The following is a 10,109-nucleotide window of genomic DNA, read 5'->3' on the forward strand; positions in this document are numbered from 1 at the left end:
ATGGGTGAGTTAAAATCATCACATAAAATAAGTTTTGTAGTTCAGGATGTCATCGAAGTAATGTGGCTTTCTAACACCGTGAGATCAGCCCCCGGGGGCCTGTAGACAACTCTAAGCACTCGGCAGGGACCATCACAAAAAAATGTACAGAACAAAACCTCAACCCCTGAAGCATCTCGCCTTTGCGTTGCCTTCATGTATTTCTTAAAGAGTAGGGCGACGCCCGCACCCTTTGAACCATAGTCTCGTCTGTACGCGCAGAACTCTGGCGGCACGAATACATTTTCAGAAACACTCATGAAGCCAAGTTTCTGTGAGTGCTATAACGTCGGCTCATGAATCGCTATCAAGTGTTCGATAGGCAGTCCGTTTTTTAAGACACTCTGGCAATTAACATTTAACAGCTTCAGGAAATCGTGGTACCCGTGAGGTCCCGTCTGCGTATGCATCGAAACAGGGACTCTATCGTTCGTTTGATAATGCCAAGCTTAAAGCTTGAAGAAGATGATAATTGTCGTGATGATGATGTGATGATGATGTACATGCACGCCTCCAGTTATTTACATGCTCTGGTGAAAAGCTGCATTTCGCAGGTATATCAGCACAGTTTTTGTCAGTCGAGAGGTACATTACGGACATGGTCGTGAACGGAATGCGGCGGTCAGTTGAATGCCAACGGAAAGTGTACGGCCGAAAAACGCGTCGAGGGACAGTCGGTGTGTTGAGAATGCAGCGCGTACGCAGATGATTTGCTACAGATCTTCGCGTACATCGTAAAGTAGTAAGCATGGCGCAGTTGTCTGATTTAATTTGAAGAGCCTTAGGGCCCAAGTGTTCATCAAGATACATGGTTGTCGTTGACCTGTAACAATTAAGTGACATAAATTATCCTGAAGTCTTGACAACTTCCAAACAGCTCGTATCCTGTTAACTTTATTCAGGTCTACTTACTCGTTACTGAACTACCATCGTTAACATCGCATTAGGGACACTGTCTCACGAGAGAAAGTAAGGTTTACTCGTGAGAACCCGTACTGGGTACGGCAGGGAGAATTGATAAAGTAAGGTGGACCTGCAGAGAGGTCAGGTTATAAGAAGACAGAAAATAGAAAGACAGCATAAGGGAGCCTAGTGAGCATAATCACCTTCTACAAAAGCACGTAAATTGGGTTTGTCCTCAGACCGCGCCACGAACAGCAGACCACACAAACAAGAAGGCAAACAAAGCGCCCTGGGGAGAAGCAGGGCAGCCTCGCGAGGTGCCAATTAACGTTTACCATGGTTGCCCAACAGGCGTCCTTCTTCCACCCTGCACCTCTCCGGCTTCGACACGCCGAAGCCGACAAACTTGATGCACGTAGGCAATTAATTAGGCCACCGTGAGAGTTAACGGCCTCCCCAGTGAACAGCCCATGAATGCTGAATCGGCTTTGCCGGCTTCGTTCTGGTAGGCAGCGCTTCATGCACGAATTGCCCCGTACGCGAAAGTTCTTCCCTAGACACGGACCACTTCACGCAAGCACTGATATAGAACGTGTGGGGTGAGAGCGGTATTCACCTTGATTCTTAATATGGGCGCTGTCGAACGGTCAAACATAATAAACTTTTCACTTTTAGGTAGCGCAAGAATGGTAGTTGTCTTTGGAAAACGAAGACACAACGTTTCGAGTAACACTGACTTTATAAAAGGTCCCGCTAGTATTTAGAGTGCACATTTACAGTGGTCACCGTCGACGATACAGCAGCACCTACCAGCGATATCGGCGAGTTGGAAACGCCAAATGTGCCGAATAGCACCGTATCGTTTGTCGTTCGTCACAAAGAAAGAACTTGAAACGAAAACTCATAAAGAAAGAAGTTTACGTTACTTATAAGAAAGTATTTACTAAGCACATATACAAGGAAAGCTGGCTAACACACGCCGAATAAGCCTATGGTAAGACGGTGTGTATTATTACGGTGTTCTGAAAGTCTTGACTAGACAGGGGGAAATGCGAATGCAAGTGGCCGTGCAAAAGACGTGGAGATGTCCTCAGCATGGGCGGCCGCGTGGATTGCGGCAAGCATTCGCATTTCGCATTGCCAACCCCATTTCCTAATTTGGGAACGTAAATCAGCTCGAGCGATTGGTTCCTCTAGAACCCGTTCTCTCATGCCTCGTCACCTCCCCCCCCCCCCCCCCCCTTTTCAGCCTCAATTCTCACGAAAGTGTTTTCCGTTCTTTGCGAAGCATTGCAGTGTCCTTATTCCCGTGGTTAGTCTTCTTAAAACTATAATCTGTGCGTTCACCATTACTTGCCTTTTTGATTCGAGAATAGTGACCTCAGCGCAGCCCACGCGCATCCGAAATTACCCAAACTGCCATGCGCCACAACCGTCCCTCTCTTTCATAGCTTGTTTTCGAACTTCTTTGCGGCCCTTTGCTCGTAAAAATTTGTTCTGGTCATTCAAACGTACGAGAGGAAATCCTGTTTGCGCACACTCAACGAAAGTGTAGCAGCATCTTCTACTTGCCTTAATCCTGTGTGCCATGTTTTGTTTCTCCTGTTCCTCGTTCATGTTGTTTTTTGTCCGTCCGGTCTAGAGCTAACTTTAACACCAGAGCTGTTTGAGCGTTTAGTTCCACCATACTGCGTTGCCAGAAAAAAAGAGCAAGAAAGAAGCCAGAGCACGAGAGTGTGCGCCTCGTGAGCGGCGCCCGGCGTCGGCTAGGATTGCGCGTGGGCTTCCGCCACGTGAGGAGCTCGCAAAAAATATTAAAAAAGAAACACCGAGCGCACATGGGCGTGCGCTTCATGACGAGCGCCCGGCGTCGGCCAGCTCGACCTCCGAGAACACTCTGCCAGCGTTTGTGGCGTGATCTATCGCGTGCTGTCCTCTTCGCCAGTTTACATGCATAAGCACCCGGGGTGCGGAGCGCAGACGCCGAGTTCGCGAAGCCGGCTGCGCGGGTTCTAGCGTGTGCTAACGCAGTCCACTTTTGGGAGAGGTGAGAAAGCGTGCGGAAAAAACGATCTGGGCCTGCCAGTCTAAAAGAACTTCCAGCGGCAACTTCTGAAATGCATCTGAGGTGCGACAGCCCGGTCTCCGAAGGAGGGAGAGGGGTCACCAGCTCTGCTGTTTCTTCAGCCTTGAACGATTAGTGCAAGCTGCGCCAATATTTTTTTTCCTGTCTCCTCATTGGCTGTATGAAAATCACAAAAAAATATTTTCCCTTATATACCTTTGGTGCAAAACAAGCTGACGGGAAAACCCTAACTTGTAAATGCATGCTTAATGCGAACGCAACATTGGCGTCTCAATATGTGCCGTACAGAAGGTGTAGCAGAAAAACAACTGGGATCGAAACATTTCAGCATCCCCGTCGTGTTCACTGAAACGTTATAACCCCGCAGCTGGTCTTTTTTAAAAAAAAAGAAGACTGAACATTCCATAGTATTTCCGGAGCAGATTGAAAATCTGACGCTGCATGTATGCTGTCAACAAAGTTCTTGAATATGGGGATGAGATATAGTTTCAACCAATACCTTTCGGAACGCGATTAGACATTTGAATGCCTACGACTATTTCGAAAATACATCCCATCAGTGCGGTAATCGCATGCGATGAAAAACGTCTACGGTGAGCAGCGCCCCTTGCGGCTGCTGTTCACAGGTTGGTTTTAAAAGTTTTGACTTTCGCAATACATCTCCATCTATTGTCCTAGTAGTCTTATTTCTCAGTTCTTATGGAAAAGGGTTTCATAATGCACTTGAAGTAACTTTGCGAATTATAAACCGCCGTGTAACTTCAAAAATTGTAGGCGTCGCTGGCTACAACAGGAGTCAATGAGAGAACTCCCGCGCGTCGCGCTATTTTGTCATCGCAAAAAGGACCCGCGCTCAACATTGATTCGATGGCCTGATGAGCGAACTTTAACTATTCCACGCCAGCTGGTCCATTTCATATGATCGGGTCCATCACATGGCCCCATGTTCATAAATCCGTGCCAATGACTTCTGAGCAAAGCGCTGGCTCGAAAGGTGTCGAAAAATGGAACTATTTCTGCGGAAAACGTCAAAGCATGTCCATGAAAAAGTCTTCAATAAAAAAATTAAAGCCCTTCCACTCAACGTGAAAGCTGCCCGAAGTGCAGAGCAGTGATTCGCCACAATGGGTGGTGGCGCCGTTATCCGCTCACTGTTTCCACCCATCACGCTCTTCGCCGCCATGTCTGACTCCTCTATTGATATATATGCAATTCAAATTTCCCACCTTCGCAGTGCTCGCGTGCCCCCTGCCTGAAACTACGCCAGCGGGAATTGTGTTCTTTTTGTGCTGCGACATTTCGAAGACGCCATTTTGTGTTGCGCGGCCGCTTTTTTCGCTTACTATCGCAAAAACCAAGCCAACGAGCGTTCTTAACTAAATTAATGCGGGGGCTGCCTGCTATATACACAGATTTTTTTTTCTGAAATATGCCTGCCGTTATCTTTGCGCTAAACAACAGGGAGTTGTTATACGCACAGATTTGACCTGAAATGTACCTGCACAAGTGCCAGTGGCTCACGAGGTTCGAAAGGTTATGACTATTTAAACCGCGTTGTTTTCGAAGCCTCAGCGTAACTGCCTCACGAAGGTATACACCAGGCTCTAGTTGGGTCTGTTATATCGCTGCGCCGCCTGATTCTGGCAGTCGCTTGACATCGACCGTTAGCGAGATACGACGACAAGGCGAGACCATAAGGTGCCCTGCACTTAAAACTACCCTAGCCGGAAGTGCGTCGTCACCTCTGAACTCATTGCAGTCCAGCTAAGAAGTAGCATATCTTAAACTCGTAAATTGTAAGCCGGAATAGAGGCACACGGTGAACCAGACTGCGTATGAGAGAGCTTGGTATCGTTGCAAGCAACGTTGAAGGTACTTGTAAACGATGTCATCATTACGCAAGGAACCACACAGACACAGCGCGCTAACTTTTAACAACATGTAATGAACGGGTGGAAACTTCAGTCGGTCGTTATTAGTGGCGACCGTCTCAGCATCGGTTCCTACCTGAGAAAATGTCGGCATGTTCTGAGCGAGCAATAATTTCCCTCAATTCAGTTGCATCATACTCGCTTAAAAAGGTGCAATATGGAGTACCGCAGCTATGTTGAAGTGAGACAAGCACATCTGCCTAGAGAGCAGAAACCTTGCATCGCGCTCCAATGCAAATGACTCATTCGCCCGCGACTTTAATAAGCACTTCACAGATGAAGCAGATCCTGACGACGCTGAACTTACTTTTGCCACACGCAACCCACCACTGTACCGGCAGAACGTCATTTCAATGTAGCTCCCTTCTACATAATCTCATGGTATACTTCAGCGGGATATCTTCTTTACTTTCTGCAACCCCCCTTTTTTCGTTCTGTCGTTAACAATCCCAGAAAAATCATACTTTATTCGCCCCTTGGCATGCGCATAGTAAATAACGCGCTCAACGTCTCACGCCTGAAGCCCCTCCGGCATTTTTGGGTTGGGGCTCTCTGCCTGCCTCTCTTTATACAGTCTATTCGTGTGAGCCTCGACGGTGCGTCTCCTGGCTTTTCTACCGCGCACTCATCCAAAATTCAGCCTTGCGACACGTATTGCACTTCCCTGGGTCCCAGTGCTTGGAAAGCGACTTTTCTCCTGGTGTAAAGCTGACCGCCGGAAGCAGCGACTTCCGGAGGCAGAAGCTCAAGTCCATTGAGGCTGCATGTCTACCGTAAGGTACTGAAAGAGCAAATGGAGTGGAGGCAGCTCGATAGAGCCGACTCGTGCACCGACGAGGACCGGCGTAAGCACAGATTCGCGCTTTGAAAATTTGCTCAAGAAAACAGGGTTAAAAACCAGTAGATGGTAGAAATAACTATGGGCGGCACCTAAGCTTTCTTTTATCACCTGTGGATGCATGAGCGGCACTTATCGCTGAGTTATAACATCGAGCTTTTCTACTTTTCACCATAATCCTTCACCCTTGTAGCTCAATCCTTTTATAACGCTGGGTAAACTTGAAGTTGATCCCAACGACATCCCATCCCGCTGACTGATGACATACAAGCGCCCTTGTAGCGTAATGCTACGCCGAACGTCGGGAAATCGTACACCCACGTCCCTACCTCTGTTTCACCAGCGGTTCGACTGGTTACACTTGGATCTTTTATCGCCACCTTTTTTCACCAGCCACATGACTCGTCGCACCCAAAGGGGTCATCTGGCGGGAGCATACATGTTATGTGATAACTTTTACTTCGTAGCCGCATGGCTCAGTGGGTGAAAATTAAGTGAGTTGGGGAAGCGATGGGTTAGCATTCAGGATGTAGTCGCCCTTTTCTCATAGCCATATGACGCGTCGCCGCCAATGGGGACGTCAGACCAACTCATACCCGTGTTCGCAGCCATCGGGAATCTTGGCGACAGATTCAAGATTTCTTTTTTAGTTGCGCGAAACCAATGAGAATTTCCGTGAAAAATCATGCTGATCTTCAAAGTATTGCATGGCGGATTACGAAACGTCAACAGAACAACCAAGAACGACAGAGCGATGGGAAAGTAAGGGCGCAGACACAGGGGGATCTTAAATGAGAAAAACAATGCCGCTGCTCCCTATGCATTCATTGTTTTTTTTTATTGTCGGGTGTTATAAACACGCGGATGGTGAGATTTCGTGGTATTTGAAGTTGACTAGATGAGTTGGGCAGCCGGATCGTTTTCGGAAGAGCTGGGGCGCGGAGTTCCGGGAGCGAACACGAGATCTCTCAATGATGACAAAACCGAGAACGTGTGCAAAGAATCTTCTTTGTGCTTCCAACATGGCCCGCTTTGTTCCCGCGCAAGACGGTCGCGTACTACGCCGTTTCGTCATCGGCACCGTCGCCTTTTGGCGTCGGTGTGAACCCTATCAATATGGTTTCGCCTCGTAAAGGACAAGCGATTTCTTATTTCGGTTGCTGTCTAGAAAACCCACACACGCATGCAAACGCGTGAAAGGACGCAGACACTCGCAAGCACACGCGGGCAAGCACGCAGATAGAAATGCACGCAAACACGCCAACATATTAAGAAAACGAAGGTCAAACCGCTATGACACTGCGCCACTGTTGAAGATAGGTGGCTGCCCCTACACGTAGCCCACCACACCCAGTCGACTCGGCTACGACTTCGGAGCTCCCATTGTGAGCGTCCCAAGAAAGGAACGAGATTTGCATAGTCGCTTGCCCATTTCCTTCGTCGCAGGGGCTCCAGCCCGAGGCAGCCTCGCTCAGTTCTCATTGAAACACTTCGTCACGGTGGTTGCCTCGCTTCCCCGTTTCGTCACTACGTCCCCGCCTAGCCATACTCGCTGCATACGGTGGCCCGTTTTGACTTTCATGAGACCGCTGCGAGCAGCTCCTGTTCCTGGGGCGCTACTCGGCTCTACCCGCTCGGACCACCGACCTACCGGGCCCCGAGCCAAGGCGCTTCCATACTGACCCCTCTGCCGATTTAGCACGTGGTATCGTATAAGCCATTGGATGCTCACAATGCCAGGGAATGTTTCTTTGCATCCACCGGTGTTGCACCTCTGTAAAAGCAGAGCTGTTTAAGCTTTCGGTCACGCCGTCATTGAATTGATCTGAATGACTTTTATTAAGATGGGGGAGTCCACATGGCCGTAGTTGGGGAAGGGGAAGAAGGGAAGGAGAGGGGCAGGTGATCACTCAATCGCTACAGATGACGTGTTGTAGATGGATGATCAGTGATTTCTTTGGGAGGGGGAGTGTATACCCCATCTCGCACTACCCTGGCCAGGCCACTCTTAATTGAAAAAAGCACCTAGAGAGAGAGAGAGAGAGAGAGAGAGAGTTGCTTTATTAGAAGAGAAACGAAAGTTGACTCAGCCGATAACTGCCTCTCAGGTTGAGGGCACCTCAATCAAGACTGAGTCTAGGAGGGGGATAGAAAGGAAAGAGGGTGGGCAGAAAAAGGTAGAAAAGGAGAATAAGACAACGGTTCACAAGCCGCGCAGCATGGACAGTACTGACGGCATCATAGCCGGTCCGAGAGTCCCGTGTCTTTTAAAAAGTCCAGCAGGGCTCGGAACGCTTTTTCGCGATTTGATTTATAACAATCCGTGAACAATAGGTTTGATGAGGTGCATGAAGGCAGTCCCAGTCTCGCATACGACGCTCTCAGCGCTGATCGAGCCTGCGAATGTTGTGGACACTCGCACAGTGCATGCGCGAGTGTCTCTATTGCAGGACAGTGTGGGCAGGCGGGTGAACTGACGATGCCAAGCCTGTGACTTCCTTCAGCGCAGCGGTGACAGCCGATTCGCAGACGAAGAAGGAGAACACGGTCAGCTCGAGTCAGTCCTCTCGAAGGAAGCGCGTGCGGTGGCTTGCCGGATGCAACTCGGGGGTCAGGATGCATGGCTTGGAGGTCCCTTCGGATAAGGTACCGCGCGACGTCCAGGGGCCTGATTGCCTCACTCATCGAAGTGGATGGATGATGCGCTTCTTTTGCCAGACGATCAGCCTCCTCATTTCCCTTGATGGCTACGTGAGCAGGTAGCCATTGCAGATGAATGCTAAGGCCTCTGGTGCTGAGGCTGTGCAGTTTGCTGGCAAGACTTTGCACAGCGAGACAGCTGAGGTGGGCCCAGTCGAGCCTCAGGAGAGCAGCCTTCGAATCTGAGAGGATGGCTACTTTCCGGTTGGTGAGGTTCTGCTCGCACTCCTTAATGATGTCCGCAGCCAAGTGAAGGCCTGCGATTTCTGCCGTTGTGGAGCTGCTGGCCACTGGCAGGCGGCATTGCCTGGCTGAAGCGAAGGCAGGCGCGATGGATGCTGCAGCCGCCACCCCCTTGTCTGGAAACACGGATCCATCGGTGAATATCAGCACGTGCCCCTCAAGGTTCTCCAGGCAGGCCGCTGCTTCATGCCTTAATTCACAGAGTGGAGTTATCCTTTTTGAGGTCACGTGCGGTAGAGTTGCACTTATGGTGATCTTACTCGTCACGTGGGGTGGAGGAGGTATGATGTGATCCGTCGGGGGCTGGCCGATCACCGTTTCGAAGGTACGGACAATCATACCCATTCTAGAATGAGGTCGTTCTCATAGTCGTGCGAGGAGGGCGCCTCCGTCTGGTGCCCTATGGAGCCGCTCGAGATGATTGAGAGCTCGCTGTAGGGCGCGAAGTGCGAGGGGCCAGGCACCGGCTTCAGCTAGAGTTCCCGCGCATTGCGACGATCGGGGCAAACCTAGAGCGGTCCGAAGTGCATTTCTGTGCTCGATCTCGAGTTTCCTCCACCGCGTTGGCTTGACGGTGACTAGGGGCACAGCGTAGAGGACTGCGGAGCACACCATAGCATCGTAAAGGCGAAATTGGGTCTTCGTACGGGGGGTCATCAGGAAACGAGTTATACGCCGTCCATAAATATAAATAAAACCAAGAAAATACCGAGCGCACGTGAGCGCGCGTTTCGTGAAGTGCGCTCGGAGCCTTCAGCCCTGCGCGTGGGCTTGCGCAACGTTAGGGGCTCGCGAAAAGAAAGAAATACCGAGCGCTCGTGCCAGTCACGGTTTGAGCAAACAGCTTCACCGACGAAATTACTGTCGTCTTGCTCATGATGTCACTCGATCCGCGTTGCTAGCTCTTTCGTTACCGCACCTATTCAAAATCGTTCAAGTTGAACGACACCTTGCATGGGTGCCCCTTTTCATAGCGTTTCAGACGTTTCTCGAACAATCAAAGCAATTTGGGGTTAGTTCGGAAAATGACCTTTCAAAATCATTTCTGTTTTCATTCCTGCGTGGTCATCGCGCGTCACTGCTACCAAAGAATAAGGCGTGCCACTCGTAATTACTCTCCATGAGCATTTGCTTTTTCTTATCTGGACATGAATGTTGAATCAGAAGATGATCTTCACTCTTGAGGTTTTCACTCTAACCGTAATAATCCCTCAAATCGGCTTTCAAGGAATCCTTTCAAGGAATTAATTGTAGGAAAAAATCGCAGTCATGAAACATGTTTATTCAACTACCCAAGCGCGAAATTACTCTGTACCCGTTCTAGAAAACAGCAATGTGTCAGACTTTTTTTGCCAATGTTCGGTTTGTT

This window comes from Haemaphysalis longicornis, unplaced genomic scaffold, assembly GCF_048455015.1.
Source record: "Haemaphysalis longicornis isolate Haplotype H1 unplaced genomic scaffold, Haemaphysalis longicornis Haplotype H1 scaffold_9, whole genome shotgun sequence".
NCBI lineage: Eukaryota > Metazoa > Arthropoda > Arachnida > Ixodida > Ixodidae > Haemaphysalis > Haemaphysalis longicornis.